Source organism: Rhincodon typus, chromosome 12, assembly GCF_021869965.1.
Source record: "Rhincodon typus isolate 14 chromosome 12, sRhiTyp1.1, whole genome shotgun sequence".
NCBI lineage: Eukaryota > Metazoa > Chordata > Chondrichthyes > Orectolobiformes > Rhincodontidae > Rhincodon > Rhincodon typus.
Genome location: NC_063343.1, coordinates 66,864,576 through 66,888,017, shown reverse-complemented (window position 1 = coordinate 66,888,017; position 23,442 = coordinate 66,864,576).

Genomic DNA, 23,442 nt, shown 5'->3' with positions numbered 1-23,442 from the left:
GTGTCTACCTTACATTGCAGCCATAAAGTGAAAGATACCTTTAGTTGTTGACACAGGTTGTATCAACCAAGGAGATATCATTTACCTTTTAGAAAATATGGGATAAACACAGAATGGGAAATGCAGTTAATAATTACTTCATGGGATGACATATTTCTCTGTATTCTTTCATGATACATGAGTACCACTTGCCAGAGCAGCTTTTGTTGCTCATCCCTAACGAGCCTTGACCTGAGTGGATTGCTAGCCAAATTCTAAGGGACAATACAACTCTATAGTACTGGGGTCACATGTAAGGCTTTACCCGTTACGGATGGCAGATTTCCTTCCCTAAAGAACTTTAGTGAACCAGAGGGCTCTTTATCAAAAACAGAAGTTGCTGGTAAAGCTCTGCAGGTCTGGTAGCATCTGTGAAGAAAAAATCAGAGTTAACATTTTGGGCCCCATGACCCTTCCTCAGAACTCTTTATGAGGGCTCTTTATGTTAGGTTCATCTTCATGGACTAGTTTTCAATTCCAAATTTTGTTAACTGAATTTAAATTCCACCACCTGCCATGATGGGATTTGAACCCATGTCCCATGAGAATCACCTTGAGCCACTGGATAACTAGTCCATAACCACTTTGCCACATTATGCCAAGTTTCACCTCCTTCCTTCCACGAATCTATGAATACTGGCTAACATCAGCAATATTTACCTCAGCATCAACAACTTCAAGAACAGAGAAAGCTTTCTCATGAATCTAACATCATAAGACAAAACAGCAAGAACAGCTGGAAGTAAGTGATTCACATAAATACAAACTGAAAGAACTGTGGATGCTGGAAGTCAGAAACAAAAACAGAAATTGCTGGAAAAGCTTAGCAGGTCTGGCAACATCAGTGGAGAGAAATCAGAGTTAACGTCCATTGACACTTCCTCAGAGCTTCCTCAGAAGTGATTTACATGTTCATGTCAAAATTTGAATATTAAGCACAAATAGGAATTTTTGTTTTAGGATATAATTATAAAAGATGTTTCTCATTTAATATTGTTTGAAGGGCTTAGTTTTGAAGGTTGGAGAAAATGGCTATATTTTAAGTTTTATTGAAATACCTGGAGTGATATCTTTAAAAGGCCTTATTGGAAGTTCACTGTGGAACGTTGGAGATTCTTTATTAACATGGCTTCCTATGTATCATATCTCTCATGATGACTGCTTGCTATTCTGTCAACAAGATTATTTCAGCACCTTCTGTTGTCACACAGCACCTCTGCGCAAGGTGCAGCTGGGAGTCAAATTGTGCAGGCTGACTTTAACTCATATTATCCTCTTAAGAGTTTTGAGCCAGTTGCTGAAGTATGAAGCTAATCAGTAGTGCTGAATGCTCCCAGAGCCCAGCACAGAGGGCTTAATAACTGGGGTCTAGGACTCTAGGGAAGCCAATGTACCCGGGTCAGGGGTGCGGCTGATGTGCTCGGGCTAGGGGCAGAGGTCACTGTACTTGGGTTGGGAAAAGGGTTAAGGGCCCAGGTCAAGTAGACCAAATGGAAATTGAGTGATTTTTTTGTGAAAGATCTTTGTTCTTTCTCCAAACATAATGCAAAGCTTCCAAGTATGTTTCACTTTGATTCTCCATCCCACTGCCACTCTGACCAATCTGTCCATGGTGTCTTTCAATGTTCTAATGAAGTTCAATGAAAATTCATCTCTCATTCCTAACATAGCTTTTTCCAACTTACACTGAGCACTCCCTTTTTCTCTCAGGAAACATGATGTTTTCACCAGAGTCAATGGGGGTGGAAATGTTATTGGTTTATGCTATAACTGGGATTCCTTTATCAGTACATGGCAGATAGGTGGTCTACACACTGGAATCTACCAACTATCTCCACCAATTCCCAGACCATGACAACTATCTCATAGCGTGCTACTTTTTCCTGTTCTCTCCTTCTTTGCTTTTCTGCTGTTGCTATTTGCACACCACAGGACCAATCCATTGCTTCTATAGCTGTCTCATTATTATTTAATATTCCATTCTACTGTCATCAGTTTTGTCTTCTGAACATTCTTGTCCTCCACTTTGTCACTTGCTCTTTCCCTTTTGTTTTTCCTTTTCATTCATTCATGGGATGTGGGCATCACTGGCAGGCCAGCATTTATTGCCCATCACTAGTTGCCCTTGAGAAGGTGGTGATCTGCTGTCTTCTTGAACTGTTGCAGTCCACATACTGTGGGTTGGCCCACAACGCTGTGAGGGAGGGGATTCCAAGATTTTGACCCAGTGACAGTAAAGGAATGGCAACATGTTTCCAAGTCAGGATGGTGATTCGTTTAGAAGGGAGCTTGCAGGTGGTGATGCTGCCCTCCTTCTTCTCAGTGGAAGTGGTTGTAGGTTTAGAAGGTGCTGTTTCAGGACTTTTGGTGAATTTCTGTAGTGCATCATGTAGATAGCCCACACTGCTGCTACTGAGCATCATGGTGGAAAGCACGGATATTGATGAATGCGGTGCCAATCAAGTGACCTGCTGTGTCATGGATGGTGTCAAGCTTCTTGAGTGTTGTTGGAGCTGCACCCATCCAGTCAAGTGGGAAGTATTCAATCACACACCTGGCTTGTGCCTTGTAGATGGTGGACAAGCCTTGGGGAGTCAGGTGGTAAGGGATTTGCCATAGTATTCCTAGTCTCTGTCCTGCTGTTGTAGCCACTGTGTTTATGTGATGAATCCAGTTGTGTTTCTGGTCAATAATAACCCTAAGGATGTTAATAGTAGAGGATCCAGTGATGGTAACATCGTTGAATATCAAGGAGCATGCCCCCTTTTTCTGTCTCTCAACAAATGCTGCCTGACCTGCTAAGTGTTCTCCAGCATTTTCTGTTTTTATGTCCCAGTTTCCAGCTGGCCCAAGGGGGTTGATTCCATTTGGTGTAAAACAATTCTTGTGTGAAAACTGAAATCTCATTCTAATGCCGCACTGGTGGAATTTTACCAGGCTCCAAGCAATGTGGGCTAAGGCAAAGTGTGTGGAAGAATCAGGTGAAAAGTTTAGCAAGGCCCATCTCAACATTGAGGCATTTTGTTCACTTTTCTCAAGTGGCATGGTGATATCTTGCCAGGCAGAAGCAAGTTCCCAATTGATTCTCGTTATTGCTTGTAAACACATTGCTAATAGCCCAACTCACCACAGATTACAATAATTTCAAAATGACCGTACAAACTAGCCATTGAGAAAACTCAACATGAAAACTAGAATGGGTTCATAGTGGCTTCAACTTGCCACTTGCTCCAATACGCTCCATGTTGGACACCAGGTACCAACACTTTGGACACCAGCCTCGCATACCCCACATCCACAGACATTGGAATCTGGCATGTGCCAGACTCTATTACCCCTCATTGCCCATCTCTGACACACTTTCAGGATGTTCTGGACTTCAAAGATTACTGCATCTGCAACTACCATTACAATGCTGCTGCAAGGGCACTTTGCACTTAAGGACATGTATCCAGATCATGGACTAGACCAGATTGCATTTCCGGGCTCTTCATTTTCTGTCATAATACTCTCTCTCTCTGGATGATTGCAGCATCCCTGTCTTGCCTTGCCTTTTATTGCATTGCCCCCTCAGCTAGAGATAGCAGGCTCATATTACTATCTTGCAATGCCATTGAGTACAGAAACAATGTCAGGAAGCATGGCGTGCTTGTCAGCAGGCCTAAGTTTAGTCAAGGGAATAGCCTTTGCTCAGGAAGTCTCAACACAATAAGTCAAAGTCAGCCTGTAACACCAGTCCAGGCCCTGCTCAGCGTGGACAGAGTATTCTACTAATAGGGGGTGAGGAGCTGAATGGCAGGCAGTACACCACTTGACTCTTTCTGCCCTATTGTAGGCTGCTTTGCTCCTGGAATGAGAGATGCAGGTATTGTAGAAGACGAAAGTAGATGGCACAGCTATTGATGTTGCTGCAGATGGGGAGGCTTCCTGACTGGATGAGTACACTGCACACAGGGCAGGGTGGGTGACATTGGTGTTTGGTTTGGGTGAGGGTAAGTGCAGAAGATGTTGCAAGTAATAGCGAGAGTGATAGAGCAAGAAACTTGATGGGAGGTGGGTCTAGGTTTAGAGTAAACATCAGTGATCAGAGGCACTTACACTGGTGGTGTGGAGAAGGGCATTGATCTTCTTCCAAATGTGCTGGGTATTCCTCCAGATGGCTGAGATTGCTCTAACCTGGTTAGGACCAGCCCGGTATGATCTGGTCTTGTGGCCTCCACTGCCAGTCCTGGGGGAGGAGGAAGTCCCATATTAGTCCCACCTCATCCAGCAGGATCTCCAGAACCATACACACAAAGCAGGCACCAGTTTCCCCCTCCCTGCCATGTCCAGGGAAAATGGCAGGGATCAGGTAGCGTAGCTCCAGACTGACAGTGTTTGTCTGGGGGTAATAGAATTTGAAATGGTTACCAGCACCAGGAATGTCAGTTAATTCAAACACCCATTATTTCAATGGGTTTGGTAAGAAATGGTGAGAAAACCTGCTTAATTTGGCAGTGGGAATCAGTCCACCAAAGTAGATGCGACACATGCTGTTCCAAAAAAGATTCAAATTCAGCCCATAGTCTTTACAGTAGCTGAATAGTCACCAATAAAGATTATTACATCAAATCATTTTACAACTTGGGAATAAAGTATTTAAAGGGTTAATTGACTCCAACAACCCAAGTTACATCTGTATCGCAATAACCAGTCTAACAGTAGTCAGCATAAGTTCAGAAGGATCTGCTGACAAAGTGCCCAGGAGCAAAATTTGTGAATTCATCTGGCCAAAGGAAACAGAATGCCTCAAGATCTTAAAAAAGTTGGTGCAAAACTGACTAGCCTCTTTTCTAACAAAAATAATTGTTTGACACCAAAATGTGATTGGGCTGAATACTCCAAACTGCACAATATATTCACCACTGATGTGAATCTGAACCCTGTTCAACGTAAAATGATAACAAGACCATCCTTCAGAATTCTAATTGTGTAAAATTACATTGTATTTGCTTCCAGTCACAAATAAATCAATGAACAATTGTTCCCTTTGTATTCTATTGATAAATACTGAATTTGATAAATGCAGTCATATGATCAGAGCTGAAAAGCTGTGGAGATCTCTTTTAGAGGCAAAATCGAGGGCAGCAGAAACAGAGTTTAACCACGGTGTGTTGGATGATGGACTCCACAGATCAGTCAGAAACAAACTGCAGTGGATGTCTGAGGATGGTGTAAGACAAATGAGCACTACACACCATGATGGCAGATCTCCTAGCAGGAGTAGCTACAAGCAGCAGCAAATCCTGAATTTGGTTTAAATGGCTTTGTATCTTCACATCTGGATAATCATGTGACAAAACAGCAGGGACGTTGAGTGCTCAGCATGGCTTCTCCTTTTTCCTCCACTTTAATATCATCTGTCATCTAATAATTACAATCCACCTGCCTTACATCAGTATGTGGGGACTTTCAAATAGCATTTACTGAATTTAATGTTGTCAGCAAAAAATTAGATTCTATGAAAGCCGCTGGGAGACACCTAACATTTGACTCATCTAATCCAAATAAAATGCTGTGCAGTGACAACACTGACCAAACAGACCAAAAAAGCATCATGCAGATAATCCGAAATGGATTAGAGCAATTGAACAAATGAACATTGCTCGCCTCCAGTCATTGGCTCATGTGTACGTGAATAGAAATGAGTTCCATTTCTCCCAAATTTTTGGTTTACTATTCCATCCCTGCTGGAATAGTTAATTGCAGATTTAAACAAGGTCCTAACACTAATGAGTCTCAAGAGTAACGTTAATAATGTTCAAATGGACTGCTTTCTTTGATTTAACTTATATGGGTTACGGCTTATCGTGCTGGAAAACTGAAATGCAAGAGATGAACAGCATTTCTGCCAGTCTGGGAAAGATGAAAAAAACCAATTAGTGTCATTTTGCCAGAACCCTGAGTTAACCTGTCATTTTTTTAACCAGATGTTGACTGACCTGTGAATTACCTGCATTTTCTGTTCTTATTGCATTTTATTTAAGTTTCTCTTTGTATGTTATCACAGAATCACAGATGTAGTGCAGAAGGCAGACATTTGGCCCATTGTGCCTGAACTGGCTCTTTAGATAAGTATCATTATCTAGTATAAATCTCTTCCTTTAACCCATGCCTTTGCACATTATTTTTATCTAATGATCATTCAATGGCATCTTGAATACCTTAATTGAACCAATGACAGCAAAAACAGAAGTTGCTGGGAAATCTCAGCAAGTCTGGCAGCATCTGTGAAGGAAAAAAACAGAGTTAATGTTTCGGGTCTGGTAACCCTTCCTCAGTTCTGAAACGTTACCTCTGATTTTTTCTTCACAGATGCTACCAGACCTGCTGAGCTTTTCCTGCAACTTCTGTTTTTGTTCCTGATTTACTGCATCCACAATTCTTTAGGTTTTTAATTGAACCTACTCCCAGCACATTTCCAGGCAATGCATTCCTTACTCAAACTATTCACTCATTTTGCAGACCACTTTATATTTATGTCCTTTTGTTCTTGTTCCTTTTGCAAATGGGTGCAGTTTCTCCCTGTCTACTGTATCCAACCCACTCACAATTTCGAAACCTCTATCAGATCCCCTCTTCGCCCTCTTCCCTCCAAGGAGAACAGTCCCAACTCCTTCAATCTATCCTCAAAACTGAAGTTTCTCATCACTAGAATCATTCTTGGTAACAACTACTGCACTCTCTCCAGTGCATTCACATCCCTCCTAGAACTATAAACAATACTACATATGAAGTCTAACAAGTGCCTTATACAAGTTCAACATTATGTCATTGTTCTTGTACTCTATGCCCCTAATAATAAAGCCAAGGATACTGCATGCTTCACTTCTTGATCTCTATATCTCTCCTGCCACTTTCAGTGATCCATATGTATATACACTCAGGTCCCTCAGCACCTTTGCCCCACTTAGAGGTGTATCTATATTTTGTATTGTAATTCAATGTTCTTCCTACCAAACTGCAACACCTCACGCTTCCTTGTATTGAAACTCACCTGCAACCTATCTGCCTAGTCCACCAGCTTATCTACATCCTTTTGGAGTTCTACACTGACATCTACACAGTTTACAAGTCTTCAAAGTTTCATGTCATTTGGAAACTTTGAAATTTCCCCCTGCACACCAAGATCTTGATTATTAATATAGGTCAAGAAAAGCACAGATCCCAATACTGATTCTGGTGAATGCCACTACAAATCTTCCTCCAGCCCAAATGATATCCATTTTTTTTATTTGTTAACAGGAGGAGGATATCGCTGGCTAGACAGCGTTTATTGTCCATCCCTCATTGCCCAGAGGGCAGTTCAGAGTCAACCACATTGCTGTGGGTCTGGAGTCACATATAGCCTAGACCGGGTAAGGATGGCAGTTTCCTTCCCTATAGGACATTAGTGAACCAGATGGGTTTTTCCTGACCATTGACAACGGATTCATGGTTATCATTAGATTCCTAATTCCAGATTTTTTTTTTTTATTGAATTCACTACCTTCTGCCATGGCAGGATTCGAACCCAGGTTTCCAGGTCTCTGGATTAACAGTCCAACGATAATACCACTGGACCATTGCCTCCATTGCCTGTTGCTCTAGTCTTTATCATTCAGCCAATTATATATCCATGATGCCACTGACCCTTTTATTCCATGACCTCAAACTTTCCTTATAAATTTGTTATATGACATTGTATCGAATACCTTCTGAAAGTCCATGTGCACCATATGAACAGCATTACCCTCATCAAGCATTTATGTTATTATCAGTTATTACCAGTTTTACATAGAATTTTTTAAAAAACACTACATTGCAGTGTAGAAATAGGTGATTTGGCTGGTTATTCTCCAAATAAGTCTCCTCCCATCCCTCTTCATGGCAGCACAGTGACTCAGTGGTTAGCACTGCTGCCTCACAGCACCAGGGACCCAGGTTCAATTCCACTCTCGGACAACTGTCTGTGCAGAGTTTGCACATTCTCCCTGTGTCTGCACGGGTTTCCTCCTGGATCTCTGGTTTCTTCCCACAATCCAAAGATGTGCAGATTAGGTAGATTGGCCATGCTAAATTGCCCGTAGTGTCCAGGGGCATGTAAGTTAGGTGGATTAGATATAGGAAAATGGGTAAGGGAATGGGTCTGGGTTGGATGCTCTTTGGAGAGCTGGTGTGGACTTGTTAGGCTGAATGGCCTGTTTCCACACTGTAGGGGTTTCATGATGATGATGAATATACTGCTATTCCTTTCTTATGTCTTTTACTACTTTCTCCTGAAATTAATGTATACTTATGTATCGACTTCTGATCACTGCATAATTATAGCAATGAGAGCTGGTTCACTCAAGTTTTTCATAATTTAAAATGCCTCTATTGGATCATCCCTTCTGCCTTCCTTTTTCTCAAGAGAAAGTTGCTCAACTTCTTCAGCTGTTTCTGATCATTACAAGTTTTTTCCTGTCAACAACACTTTTGTAATAGAATGGAAAAAAAAGACTCGTGTTAAAGCTCCTAACCATAGGATTCAAGTGAATGGGAGAATAGAATCTGCACAGCCAGTATTGCTGCCCTGAAATTTCTCTGGACATCTGTTTGTCTTACACTGTTTACACGTGATAATCATTCCTCCAGTATGCAAATTAAGGATTTTACCAGACCCATTTATATGCGCAATGTTTTACCATCTAATAAAATAATGCATTAAGAGGCAGATGCTTAAAATCTCAATTTAAGGGGTCTAAAGTGAGACAATTTTAAAGCTTCTCTCATTTACTAGGTACTGTTGCAGTCGAAATTAAAGGCAATGGTTGTATTTGCATAAACTTGCTTTATATTCCATTGAGCAGAGAAGATTCAGAGTCCTTCTAACTTAGATGTCTGAAATGAAAAAAGAATGCAACAAGGTTGACAAAAATAATGTCTTTCCTCTGAAGATAAATCCAGAACAAGACCACATAATCTTAAAATTTGAGGTTCATTCATTTAGCTATGGAATCAGGACATACTTTTTCACGAACAGGGCTATGGAAATCTGGATGTTCTTACCCAAAGGAAATGGATCGATGGGGGTTTACTTGAACCTTTAGGCCTGAAATTGATAGATCTTTGTTAGGTAAGGACATGAAGAGAAATAGTTCAAAAACAAGGAAATGTAGTTGAGGTATAGATCAGGAATGATCAAAGTGAATACCAGGACAGCCCCTGAGTGATTTGTAGAGTAGAAGAATACCAAAGTCCGCAGAACATCAGAAGAGATAGAAATAGAATATGGAATTATACATTCAATTAATGTGGTCAAAGTAAAGGAGAGAGTAAATAAAGATCAGTCATGGTTACTGTGCACGTATGTGAATGCATGGAACCTGGTAAATAAGACTGGTGAAATACTAGTGCAGATTGTCAAGTGAAATATGTTGTTCTGACAATAACTGTGATCTGGGTAAAGGTAAGGCAACACTAGGTGTTAAAATATTACTGGATATAAGGTATTCAAGAAAAATAGGAAAGGATGAAAGGCAGGTAGAGGTGTCAATATTGATAAAGGAGAGCATTGTTGTACAAGAAAAGAAGAGGTTGACCCAGAGGGTTAAAGTACACAGAGGGACTAGTGGTAAGGAACCAAAAAGGTGTAATCAAAACATTTGGTGGAGCATGACCTCATTGGAAGGAGATAGAAGAATGAATTTGCAACTGAAATATTGTTTTGGATACGTATGGTGAGTGATGAAATATTAAGGGGTTGATCACCACTGAGAGAAGAACAATCAACATCTCAAGTGAAACATATCCCTGGGTGCTGAAAGAAATAAGGTGGGTAATAACTGAGGCTCTGACCATGATGCCAGGTATCTAAATGACTGCTAGTATTGTATCACTGTTTGAAAAAGGAAGATTACAAAGCAATCAGTGTAACCTGCATGGGTGGAAAATTATTGGAATGCGTTCTGAGGAGCAATATAAATCATCATTTAGAAAGGCGTGGATTAATCAATGGCAGCATGGATTTGTTAATGGATTGTTTTGTCTGTATAATTTGACTGAATTATTTGAGGTAACAAGAAAGATCAATGAGGATATTGAATCTTGTGCTGTCTACATGGATTTTAGGAAGGCTTTCAAACAGGTCCCATACAGCAGATGCGTCACAAAAGTAAAAGCCTGTGGATCCCAAGGGAAAATGACGAGTTAGATCCAAAATTCATTCAGTATCAGGAAGCAAAGGGTAATGGTTGACATAACAAGGTGTAGAGCTGGATAAACACAGCAGGTCAAGCAGCATCAGAGGAGCAGGAAGGCTGACGTTTCGGGCCCAGACCCTTCTTCAGAAAATGACAGACTGAAATCTATTTCCAATGGGATTTGGCTACTTTCAATGGAGTGCAAATTTTCACTTTTTGTGACTTATCAATAATTTACACTTAAATGTAGGGCACATAGTTGCAAGAGATGAAGCAAGACAGTGAGGATGAATGCAAAAGATAACAATAGACTTATCATGGGCAGCACAGTGGCTAGTACCACTGCCTCACAGTGCCAGGGATCTGGATTCAATTCCACCTCTGGGCAACAGTCTGCGTGGAGTTTACACATTCTCCCTATGTCTGCTTGAGATTCCTCTGGGTGCTCAGGTTTCCTGCCATAGTCCAGAGATGTGCAGGTTAGGTGAATTGGCATGCTAATTTGCCCATAGTATCCAGGGATGCGTAGGCTAGGTAGATTAGCCATGGGAAATGCAAAGTTACAGGGACAAAGTGGGGGAGTGGGTCTAGGTGGGATGTTCTTCAAAGAGTTGGTGAGGACTCAATGGGTCAAATAGCCTGCATCCACACTGGAGGAAATCTATGATTCTATGTGGACAGAACATTGGCAAAGTTGCCATAGCCCTATTTGACCATTGGGCTGCTTTCTCATGAGAGTGAGACAACTGAAGATCACGACACCTGAAGCAAGGTGAGAGGTGAAGAAGGATAATCCTGTATAAACTTGGGAATTGAGCCTATGTTGTTGGCATCACTCTGCAATTTCATGTTTTCCTTCATTGTATTCCATCTGCTAGCTTACTCAAACAATCTGTATCTGTCTGCAAACTCCTTACATCTTCTTCACAATATACATTCCATCATATTTTTGGTCATCTGTGAATTTAGCTGCCATGCCTTCACCTTTCTTTACTAAGTCATTGATATATAATGTACAAAGGTCAAGCCCCAGCACCGACCACCAGAACTTCGCTCATCAATTCTGCCAGTTCGATTAAGACCTAATTATGTATGTTTACTGCCAAACATCCATGCAAAACAAGGACACTTCCATGCCTGTTCAAGCACTACACAATGTACAGAACCTATGAACCCTAAAATAACAATAGGGTGACTTAAAAGATTTTTTTCAATAAAAACAATCATTCATTGATAACTTTTCACCTGCTCATAAAATCATTTTACAGCAGGCTGATATAAGTGTCAATCATCCAGACCATTTAATGTACAAGTAACAGTTGAGGCAACCATTTGAAATCTCTTTATCTTATGTAAATGAATATTGTGCAATGGACAGTAGAGATCAGAGAGCCAAATCTGACAATCAAACCAGTTTCTCTGGGGCTCAGTTGTTTCAGTAGTCTAATGGATGGCAGGGCTCTCAAACAAATCTTATTATGCATTCCTTTCTTGTCATAGTTTGTTGTGTGTGACATGAGAAAGACCTTTAAAACTTAGCTTTCAAAAGGCTCCCTCATCTAGATAATCTTTCATGACATGTCCAAAGTGAAATGAACAAACTATTTGAAAGCTGTCCTGACTCCATTAAAATGATGGATGACTAGGGCATACCAGTCTCCATAAGGGAGCCTGCTAGCTTAATAGGGCAGGGTGCAGGTTTGTGACCTGAGGCTGCACCTTGAAAAGACCATTTTTTGGTAAAAATATGAATGCAGAAATGTCATCAGGAATCCTGAAACCAGCTCAACGTGGAGTTCAATTTTTATCCCTCTATAGAGGTTCCCCAACTCCAGGAAAATTCAGGCTACATCTCTTTTTGTGGCTCAGTGTCATGTTTTGTTTTGCACTGCTTCCAAAAATTACCTTGGGATGTTTGGTTATGTTAAAGGTGCTATGTAAATATAAGTCATTGCTTTTAAGCAGAGATAGAGAGAAAGCTTCAATGGATTTCACTGGAAATAAAGAATTTTAGCTAGGAGGAAAGATTTGATAGGCTCAGTTTGTTCTCTTTCAAACAGAAGAGGCAGTGGGTGGGGGAAGGTGGATGTAAGGTAGGTGAATAAAATCATGGGGCAATCTAGATGGAGTGAATAGGGAGAATTTTAGCAGACAGATGTATTAAAAGGGGTCACGGATTTCAAGTAATTGAACGGTTGATAGAGGCACAAACCGGATTTAAAACATTTAAGAAATGCCTGAATACACTTTTGAAGTGTGTCACTGACAGGGCTGTAAACTGGGATTAAGTTGGATAGTCTTTTCCAATCAACACATACCTGATAGGCTAAATGGCTTCTTTTAGTGCCATAACTTTCTATATTTGTATGGATTATGTTTGCTCGCTTCCAATCCATATGTAGAGATTTTTTTTATTTTTGCCTCCCTTTTCAATTTTTTTCAGTGTTTATATTATGCCTTTCTGCCAGTTTTCTCCTATCATCACCGCTTTTATATCGACAGACTACGGAAGTGAATATTCCTCATATTTTACCTCCGGACAATGATGTTCAAGGAAGTAAGGATTTAGGAGTTTGCACAGCCAGTGGTCTCAGTCTGAAAATTCACTGCACATATGTTTCCCTTGGGCTAAAGCCCCATGCCAATCATTCCCATTCCAACTCGTGTGCAGCATGCTAATGAAGGTTTTTACCAGACCCAGTTGTATTTTCAATGTTTGAGCAAAGGTCTCTCCCAGCAGCACTTCTATCTGTTTCAATAATGCATTAAGGGGCAGCTGTTTGAAGTCTCAATTTAAAGGGACAGATGGAGACAAATTTTATTTTTTTTCCTATTTATGGTAATGTTTGGAATACAAATCAAAGGTAAAGAAATTTGTGGAAACTTGTCTTATATTCACTTGTGTATTGAAGATTAAAAGATGATTAAATTGAGGTTTGTAAAGGTTGAAAGGATTCAAAAGATAGATATAGAGGATTTGGTAAGGGGGATATAGAATAAGAGAGCATAATCTTAAAATTAGAGTCAGACCATTTACGAATGCATCAGTTCCCTCTTCTTCACTCAAAGTGTAATTGAAGTCGGGAACTCTCTTTTCCAAAAAGCTGTAAATTACTGGGGACCAACTGGAGCTTTACAAAACTTGGACCAAAAGCTTTTTATGAGGAAAGGGTAGCTATGCAAGTTATCCAGCTGCCTAAAACTGAAGTGGAGTACAGATCAGTCATGATCCAATAGAACGACATAACAGACTCAGTGGCCAAATAGCTACTTCTGTTCCAAAATTCAGCTGAACCATACCTGCTTGACATAAAGCAGATGGTTTTGGGGCCTACTGTTACAAATAGTTTGCAGATTTTAATTCTGCACCAGAAGTGCACGAATTGCCAACTTAATAAAGGCTCCTCTGCAATGTCTAAGGTGCAATCTGAAATAGGAGTTCCACCTTTGTGTATGAAAAGAGAGAGATTTGATTAGATTTATAAATTTATACCACATATAACAACTACATAATCATAGATGCAGCAGTCACTTTATTCATAAGCTTGGAAAAAAACTAACGTCCTAAGACTGTTAGAGGCGACCATGATGGTAGCACTTATTGGGGAATCTGAAAGAGTAGGATTTTCAGCATAAGTATGGTTAGCATCAGAGCAAATCTACCTTGGTCTCTCTTGTGACCTCTGGGGCTGGTTGCAACTTTGCAACAGAGCCTATATTTTGAAATACTTCATTGGCTGTAAAACACCTAGAAACATCCTGATGTTGTGAAAGGCACTATATAAATGCAAATCTCTCCATCTCTGACATCTGAAGGGTTTGGCTCACAATCAGACAATGACCATAAGAAACAAGTTCCAAAACTATCAATTCAGCCAAGAGTCAGTTGGGCAGCTGTACCATCTGCTGCAAGGACATCTGAAATCAACTTGGCACATGAGTGGTGGACAAATTACCCACAAATACAATTTGATTTGGCTTCTATCACCTACAAAACTATTGAGTGATGCATTGGTCAATATTGCTGGTTATTTTCTTTCTTCCCCTACTGACTGATAACAAGACTTGGAAAAACTTTCATAGTATTTAGTAATGAAATCCCTCTTTCATTCCAACTGGACAAGCCAGTGTTTATGCTCCTCATCACCTCCTCTCTTCACCCATCATGATATTCCACTATTCCTTCCCCTGTCCTTATGGACTAATCCAGTTTTGCCTTAATGTGTTAATATTCCTTGCCTCAACTACTCCAAATGGTTGCAAATTCTAAATTCTAAGTAATCTTTGGGTGTAGAACTTTCTCCTGAATTCCTTATAGTCTTTACTACTTGGCAATTTATATTTATGAAGAAAAGTAAGGAATTTTAACATGGGCAAGTGAGTGTGGTCAGACAAGGGTTGTTCCTTGATCTTCATAAAGCCTTGAGCTGCAAGATAGCCATTAAAAACACTTAGCCAAGAGGAATGAGTGTTTCCTCTTGGACTCCTCCATGCTTCCCACTCTTATGTCACAAAACCGCCACTGCCCCCTCAATAAAAAGCATTCTTCATCTGTAATCTGACTCCCACCCTGCAATTAAACCATACAAACCCTAATATCAGAGACAGAACACCTACTCTCACTGCAGGATCAACCACTCCTCCCAACCTCATCCCTTCCCCTCCACTCCACTGAAGTCAGTGACAGACCTACTACTCCTGGGTCATCATTGCACCAAGGGTCAGGTATTGGACCTATATAGTCCTGGTGCCTCTTCTTCAGCATTCCCTGCCTAATGAGAAGCGAAGCCTGGCAGTCAGGTTAACTGTTGAGTGAGGAACTTGCTACACATATGCAGTGTGAGTTAAAACTGAAAATCTTGCCAGTAAAAGTGGTTTCTACATTCTACTGCAAATCCTTCTGTTCCAATTACGGTCAAATATAAAGGTCCAACCCCCTAGTTCTAGATTACCCCAAAAGTAATACATCTGTAAATGTGTTTAATATCCAACACTTCACTATTTTCAAGATCTGTCAGGACAGTCCATTGGCCCTAGAGGAAAAGAGTATGACATAATTGTCCATTTCAGCACTTCCCAAAGTATAAGATGAACCTTGACAGCTGCGGTAGGTTCAGTTTTCTTCTCTGTTGCCATCACTTGCTCTTTGTCATCTGTGCACCTAGCCAATGTTGTGTTAGCTCCTGAAATTCATTCGCTTTCATGGAGTGTGTGTGTCAATAATTACAAGTGTCAGTAAGAGAAATGCTTGTTGCTGTTAGGTACTGCCTTGTCATAGTCGTGGTAAACTACATGGGAAGAATTGCTAAGGTTATAGAGATTTCTATGCTGAACTTGTGTCATAAGATACAAACCTTCTAAATTATCTGTAGATTTGTGTGTGTTCCTGCACTGGAGAGAAATAGAAAGGATGAAGAGATGGAAACTGGATGTGCTAGTGCACAAAAATGGACCGAGCCTGTGATTTCACCATCACTTATTTTTTTGTTGACTCCAGCTCCATCCATTTGAATATTGATGTATTCCTGCCAACAATTGTGCCTGTTGTTTACTGGGAGTTAGGCATTATGCTGAGGTTTTGAAAGGCAATAAAAAATGCATATCATTCTTTCCTACTTCTAACTAAAAACTTTGAATGACCACTTGATGATGACCATCGTAAATAGGATCCAAAAGATTCTGCTCAGCAAACAGCCAATTGGTGAACTGTGCCATCTGCTGAAAGGGCCCCTGATACCAACTTGACACAGTGAGTGATAGTCAAAAGTATCCACATTCAACTAATTGCTTCTTTCCAGTCCAGCATAATACATTTCAACGTGTTTAAAGTTTTCGAGAAGATTTGTAGCTCGGGTCATGGAAGTTTTTGTAGACATGCTCGCCGAGCCAGTGGATTTGGCTGCAAATGTCTGACAATGTTACCGAACAGGATGATGAAATGCTTGCAACTAAACCCACCAGCTCGGCGAGTATGTCAACAATCACATTTTAATGTGTTCAGTTCTATTCAACCACATTCTCATCATGCAGGCAGAGATGCTGAAAGTGTTATTAATTGATGAAACACAGTCACAAATTTGTGCCAACATTGCTGTTCTACTTGAATGCCAGTAACCATGCAACGTGCAGACACGTTGTGTTACAATGTTTTGCTGAGTGGAATCCTTTTTAGCTAGGGGCTCGCAAAGACCTGTTATTGAGAGCAAGAGTATATATGGTCAACTGTAATGAGTCTAAGTACTGTACAGAGTGCTCCCACTAACCGGGGAGTCCAGAACCAGGGATCCTGGTTTAACCATATCGTATTGGCAATGTCAGACTGAGATGGGGAGAAATGTCTTCACCCAGAGAATGATGAGCCTGTGGAATTCTCTGCCTCAGAAAGCAGTTCAGGCCAAAACACTAAAAGTTTACAAGAAAGAATTGGATATAATTATTAAGGCTAAAGGAATCATCGGGTCTGGGGAGAAAGCAATTACAGACCACCAAATTAAATGATTAGCCATGATCATATTGCATGATGGAGCAGGGTCAAAGGGCTGAAGGGTCTACTCATGCTGCTTTTTTCCAAGTTTCTATGTTTCTACATGAGTCAGGGTTAAAAAAAAAGAAATATATGCATTTACATATCACTGCCACAACCATAGAATTTCTCAAAACTATTTAAAGGCAACAAAACATTTTTTGAAGTATAGTCACTGAAAAACAAGGCAGCCAAATCATGCACAGCAAGTTCCCAACAACAGAGACCAAGAAAAGAGGAAGAAGACAAATTTTGGAGAAAATCTTACAAGTAATATCAAGACGGACAGCAAGAACTTCTTTAAATGTATAAAAAGCAAGTGAGAAGCTAAAGTGAACATAGGCTACTTAGAGAACGAGGCTGGGAAAATAATAATGTGGAACCAAGAAATGGCAAAGGAATTGGTTAAATACTTTGCATGAGTCTTCATAGTAGAAGACAACACTAGCTGTCTAAAAATAACAGATAATAAAAGGGCAAAAGGAGAAGAGAAAATAAACTAAATCACTGGAGTTCTACCAGATATAGGCTCATTAGAGCGGAATGACTGGTGGAGATTTAACCTGAAGGTCACCATGCCTTGGGGAAGGGGAGAGGTTGAGAAAGAAACTTCTACATCGTAACCCCAGCCAGTGCAGGAATTGAACCCACACTGTTGGCATCACATTGCATTAGTTTTGGCATCGATCTGCACCATAAATTAGCCATCCAGCTAACCAAGCCTAATCCAGGAGATAAATACAATAACTATCATGAGAGAAAAAGAGCTAGGGAAACTAATGGGGCTAATGACTGCTAAGTCCTCTGGACCTGATGGGAAGCTAAAGGTTATCAAGATAGGCAGGAATGTTGAGTCGAGCCCTAATCAGATCAGCCATGATTTTATTGAATGATGAGGCAGGATCAAAGTGCCAAAAATCTTTCTAATGCTCAATAAGTCATATCCTGATAAACAGAGTTTGAGTGATTTGCTACTTTATAATTACTTCTGATTTCCTGCCTCTTATTCATGTAGTCAACACTGGGTATTGCCTTTTTTTTGTTTTCCAAAGGCTTAAGTACACCCTGGGAATATTTAAACTTTAAATTGCTATCTTGACTTCTGCCCCTATATGTAACCATTTATGTATAAGTAGCAATATCACTTTAAATCTTTCCTATATTATTTTGATATGAACTAAAAACCCATTGTCAAATTCCTTTTTTTTATTTTGCCAGTGAGCTCCAAAGTTAAAGTTTAAATTATAAATCATTATTATAATTGGATTTGTCCAAGACCTTCCAGTGGAAGAGGTCAGCTGTCTTCCAATTGGGCTGGCATACGTCCTGTGGCACCAACCTCCTATCAAAGCAGCACAAAGGCACAAGAAAATCAACACTTTGGAGTAGAAATTAGTGTGGGCAGAAGGTCCACATGGTTGGTTTCACTCAAGCTAACCAATATACTTCACTATTTACTATTCAGGTCTATTTAGCTCAATAGAAATGAGTACTGCGGCGGAAGTACAACAAGAGGTAGAAATGATACTGCCCATTCTGCACCAGGCCCAAGATGAAGTTCTGTGCCATGATCCCTGGAATAGAGTAGTAGTCAATCATAACCTGAATTACAAAGGATATAATTGCAATTCACATTAGAAAATGATTTCTATATTTTTTGACCTTTTCTTTGTTTCTTTATGTCTTAGTGGAAAGCAGTCATCCAATCCATTTTCAGCTGTAATTAAAACTAATTAGCCAAAGTTCAGTATAGCTGCTTGCTTTCTTCTCCTTGCACTATCTAATTACTCTTCCTGCTGGTGGTACTTTCTCATTAAATCTACCTCCGCTGCCTAAATTGACATTGCATAATTGTTAAGTATCCTTTCCAAAACTATATAATAGCCTTACCCTGAAGTTTACTTATTAAAGGCTGCTTTTAATCATCCCCTCTACTTTAAAAATTAATAAGGAAACTTGCAAAATGCAGCGAAGAATTAGTAGAATGGTACCAGAGATAAAAGACTTCAGTTACGTGGAGAGACTAGAGAAACTGGAATTGTTCTCCTTCAAGCAGAGAACGTTGAGGGGACATTTAATAGAATTGTTCACAGTCATGAAGAGGTTTGGTAAGGTTTGTAAGAAGAAACAATTCATTGCAGGAAGAGTTTGGTAACCAAAGGGCATGATTTAATGATAAATAATGAACAGGGGAAATCTGCCTTGGTCATCTGAAATTGCCTCATGCAAAACTTTCCCCTCCAAAGCGAGCATTGTGACTCATATTCATATATGCAGCCACCTATGCAATTATTCCAGCCTGCTTGCCACCTAGTCTCCTTCATCAGGTTTCATTAAATCCCAAACACAGAAGCAGGCATAAAAAAAGCAGCTCCTCATGTCTATTCTGCCTTTTAATGAAATCAAACTAATCTATATTCTAACTCTATTCAATAAAAAAAGAAAGAATTGCGGATGCTGGAAATCAGAAACAAAAACAGAAATTGCTGGAAAAGCTGAGCAAGTTTGGCAGCATCTGTGGAGAGAAAACAGAGTTAATGTTTCAGGGCCAGTGTCCACTCTCCACAGATGTTGCCAGACGTGCTGAGCTAACTCCATTCACCGGCATTAGCGCCATATCACTTTACGAGTTAAAAAAAGACTTCTAAATATTAATTGAGCTAGTATCTTTGCCTTTTGTGGGGAAGACAGCTGTTCTTCTATTCCATTTTGACTGAGAAAATGTTTCCTAAATAATCTTTTGAATGGCCTGGGAGGGATTTTAAGGTTATATTCTCGACTTCCAGTAGAGAACGTTTCTCTCTACCTACTAAAACAGTTAATTGCACACCTCTGAATATTCCAAGAAATATGTATTTCGTTTGTGTTATCTCTCCTGATAAGAAATGGTGAAGAGGAGATTTTAACAGAGATTTCACTTATGACTGAAATTTTGAAAAGTTTGGGCTTTTCTCTTCAGAACAGAAAAGCCTAGGAAGAGACCAGATAGAGTTTTTCAAAATAATGAACTGGTTTAGTAGAATGGAACAAGAAAAATCTATTCTTTTCGGTAAGTGGGTCAATAGCTGGATGTTCAAGGTTTTTTTTAAAAATTTGCAAATCGAAAGGTGCCATGAGGTAAACAATTTCACTCAGAATTGCCAGGATCTGGAAACGTTCATGTGAAAAGTTGATAGAAGTTTATTTGGATAAATGCAGGAAAGTGGCATTTAGAGCAGTGAATTCAGATTCAATCACTGGATAATGGAATGCACTGCCCAGAAATATGGTGGAGACAGGATCAGACATTCGACAGGGCATTGGATGATTATTTAGATTGATATGATGTACAGGGACATGGATGAAAAGCAAAAGATTGACACTAAATAAAACAACCAGTGCAGGTACAATGGGCCAAAAGGCCTTCTTCTGCAATGTAACAGTTCTGTGATTCTGTGACTTATGATAGGAATTGAAAAAGTACTTGTTGGAGGATTCTTTTGCAGGGCTAATATAAGAAGTAGTGAAGTAGAGTTTATCAGATAACTCTCTGAAAGACCCAGCACTGGTACAAGCAGCTGAATGGCCTCCCTCTTATGTTGTATGTTTCCATCATCTGAATTTTTACAAGATGTAGCTTTCTGTCAATTTCTGGGAGCTACATGCAGGAATTCTCTCTGACAGCCCTAATGGATTTTGTCTTGCAATTTTACTAATTCTCTTTATTAAACATGCATGGCACTGCTCTTGTGGTGCAGCAATGGTGGAAGTGCAGTCTGCGACTCTTTGATGATCACGCCTCAGGCACCATGTTTAAACCCCGGTTGCAGAGCATTCCAACCACTCCAAGCCAGAAACTGCCCCTCACAGTTAAAATGTGTGAAGAATTCCACAGGAGATGGCCAACTGAGGCAATTTGGCTGTCCTCTTTCTCCAGTCCTCCAGAGGAGTGCACAGCACCAGAGCCTGCTATTCTGGTCTGAATTTGCCACCTGGGTCAGTACTGTTTATACAGTTCTGAGTAGCTCCCAGCAGTGCAAAAATGAGATCAATGACCTACTATGCTCCATAACGTTAAGTGCCACTTACTTCTTTCTGCTACCTCACATTCACTCTAACAGTGCTGCTGCAGCCACCTCACATGGACCACCATTCTCACTATTCCCTGTTGCGTCTTCTGTCAATCCATCCCCGGCCTTGAACTCATGATTTTTTTCTACTCACTCACTCAGGACAGTCCACCATCTGTCCACCTGCACCAACACTAACAGCTTTGTCAACCATTCACACCTCACTGCAGCTGAAATACCAGTCAGACAGACAGGTGGTGATGTAAAGTCCCAATGTATTTACAAGTGCGATATTCTATCTAACGATGTAATTTTGCTTGGCTTCAGCCAGGGAGTTGTGTGGTGCAATCACCAGCCATGGTTGAAGGGGTAGCTTTCAACTCCCATCCTTGTAGTGCGTCCAACTTTCATAACAGAGAAGGCCCTGAGGTTTATCAAGGATATCAGCATTAGTGGCAATAGTTGTGCAAACTTCTATGATGTGTTTGTGGTGATCACAGAAGACTTTGAACATTGACCAAAATGAACCATTTCCCATTATTGAAGTTGGGTGCATTTTGCAACGGAGCTCTTCATGCCACATGTGTACAATCTATGCAGCCCTACACCTGGAATGCCCCAGGAGATCATAGTTATGTGGCTCTGTCCATGAACATCCTTATTCAATGCTGGCAGTGTACCTCGTTCAGCTAGAGGGCATGAAAAAGGGAATAGACTGTGGATTTCCTTTGTCTTCTCCAAATCCTGAGAGGACCTTATGCAGCAAATTCTGCATCTGGAACCTGTTTGACAGCTGCTGGAATTTTCTGCTGGTCCTTGCATGTGTCACTCTTTGACTTCTCTGCCTGTTCATTGTTCTGCAGCCGTAGTGATGTAACCACTCGCTGTACCTGTACCATTGGTAATGGTTCTAATCAGTTTGTGCGGGAGATATCAGAATTAAAACGGTCGCTCAGCAATGTGATCTCACGAGTTCCATCATTATCCTTGATAAAAGAAGGATATGGAGGCTTTCAACAAGGAGGGCAATGGAATGCCTCTACATGAACTTTAACACAGCATATTTTATTCAGATGTATGCTGCGCACTCCATATTGTTACCAACGGAGTAGGAGATTGTGCAGTAGGAACAATGACACCTCCTCCCCTCACTCCCACACTTCAAACAACCCAAGAAAGGTGGGATTGGGCATAAGAATATGTTGTGAAATACTTTCTGTCAGCCTGTGAGGAAAGCAGCTCCTGGACCTTGTGTAGCATATGAGACATTGGAATGTTTTTGGGAATCAGGGATCGCAGCCAACACTTGGTCGGTCATCTGTGATTACTTCTGTTCACTCAGGTCAATTTGTAATAATCAATGTCGTTGGCATGATTCATAGAGCCCAGTCTTTGCAATCCACATCGTTGCTCATTGCATGAGGTACACTTGCGAGAATTTTGTGACTGTAGATGTCATTGGAATGAGTACGCTGGATTAATGCAATGTCCCTTGAAGGACCTCACATTTCTCACAAGTGGGGCCTGTTACTGACAACAAAGAGTACTTACTCTGCGTGTACGGACAGCCGTTTACATTTTCATTCCGCTTTGTAGTTCAGGTAATGATGCAAGGCAACACACCTAGTGCTCCAGAGATTGCATTACTGGCTCCACTTATTATTCTTGGGAGTACCCACATTCCCACCCAACCTTTTTATTTAAGTCTTCATTTCACCAGTTTTGCTCCTGAGCTTACTGCTTAATGAGGCCTAACCTAGTTATACACGTTCCCCCACTATTGAAACTAGGTTGGTGGTCACAATGAATGAACACTTACACAGACCCTAGCCCTGCAGAACTCCATACCTTCCCATGGTCTATTGTTTCCCATAGTAAAATGTTGAATTGCCTACCTTCACAGTAATTGTCCCCTCTGTGTCCCAGCATGCTACAACCAATCCCCACAGTTGACTACCCCAACAAACCCACCATAGCACTGTTCCTTGATAAAGCTCTCAACTTTCAGTGCACAGGCCTCCCAGGACTGACCATGGCCCATTCACCAACTGAGTAAGAACAACTGACCTAATAGTTGACTGACCAGAACCCTGACCAATCTCTGTGCAGCTCCCAACTGATGTACCACTAATCCCATCCTGGTTGCACTTGACTAGCAGGACAAACCATGGCCAACTCCCCAGATTCGAATGAGAGGGATTCTTGAACACTGGTCACAGAGGCTCACCGAATGGTGCTCAAACCTCTGGACTGAGATTGGACGCTGCCCCAGGTTCAGTGTTGTGGGATCCCCTAACTGAAAACAACCCCCTTAATTGGACTGAGGACTACTCCTCTTAGACATGAACATCAGGTTAAAGCACATGCAATGTATTTTCCATGTAAGCTCCTGGCACATGCTGTAAGTGTGGCATTGACATAGCACAGTACAGCACAGCAACATGTCCACTTCTTTGACTGATCATTGCTGGCAAGTAATAACAAACTGCTTGATTTTCCATCTGTGTTTAAAGGCAAGGCAAGACAGAACATTATGCGCCTATAAGTTCTGAATGAGGCGGCAATGTGCTAAAAGGCAAGACAAGATAAGGCAGAGATGCAATGAACACCCAAGTACACGGAAAGTGAA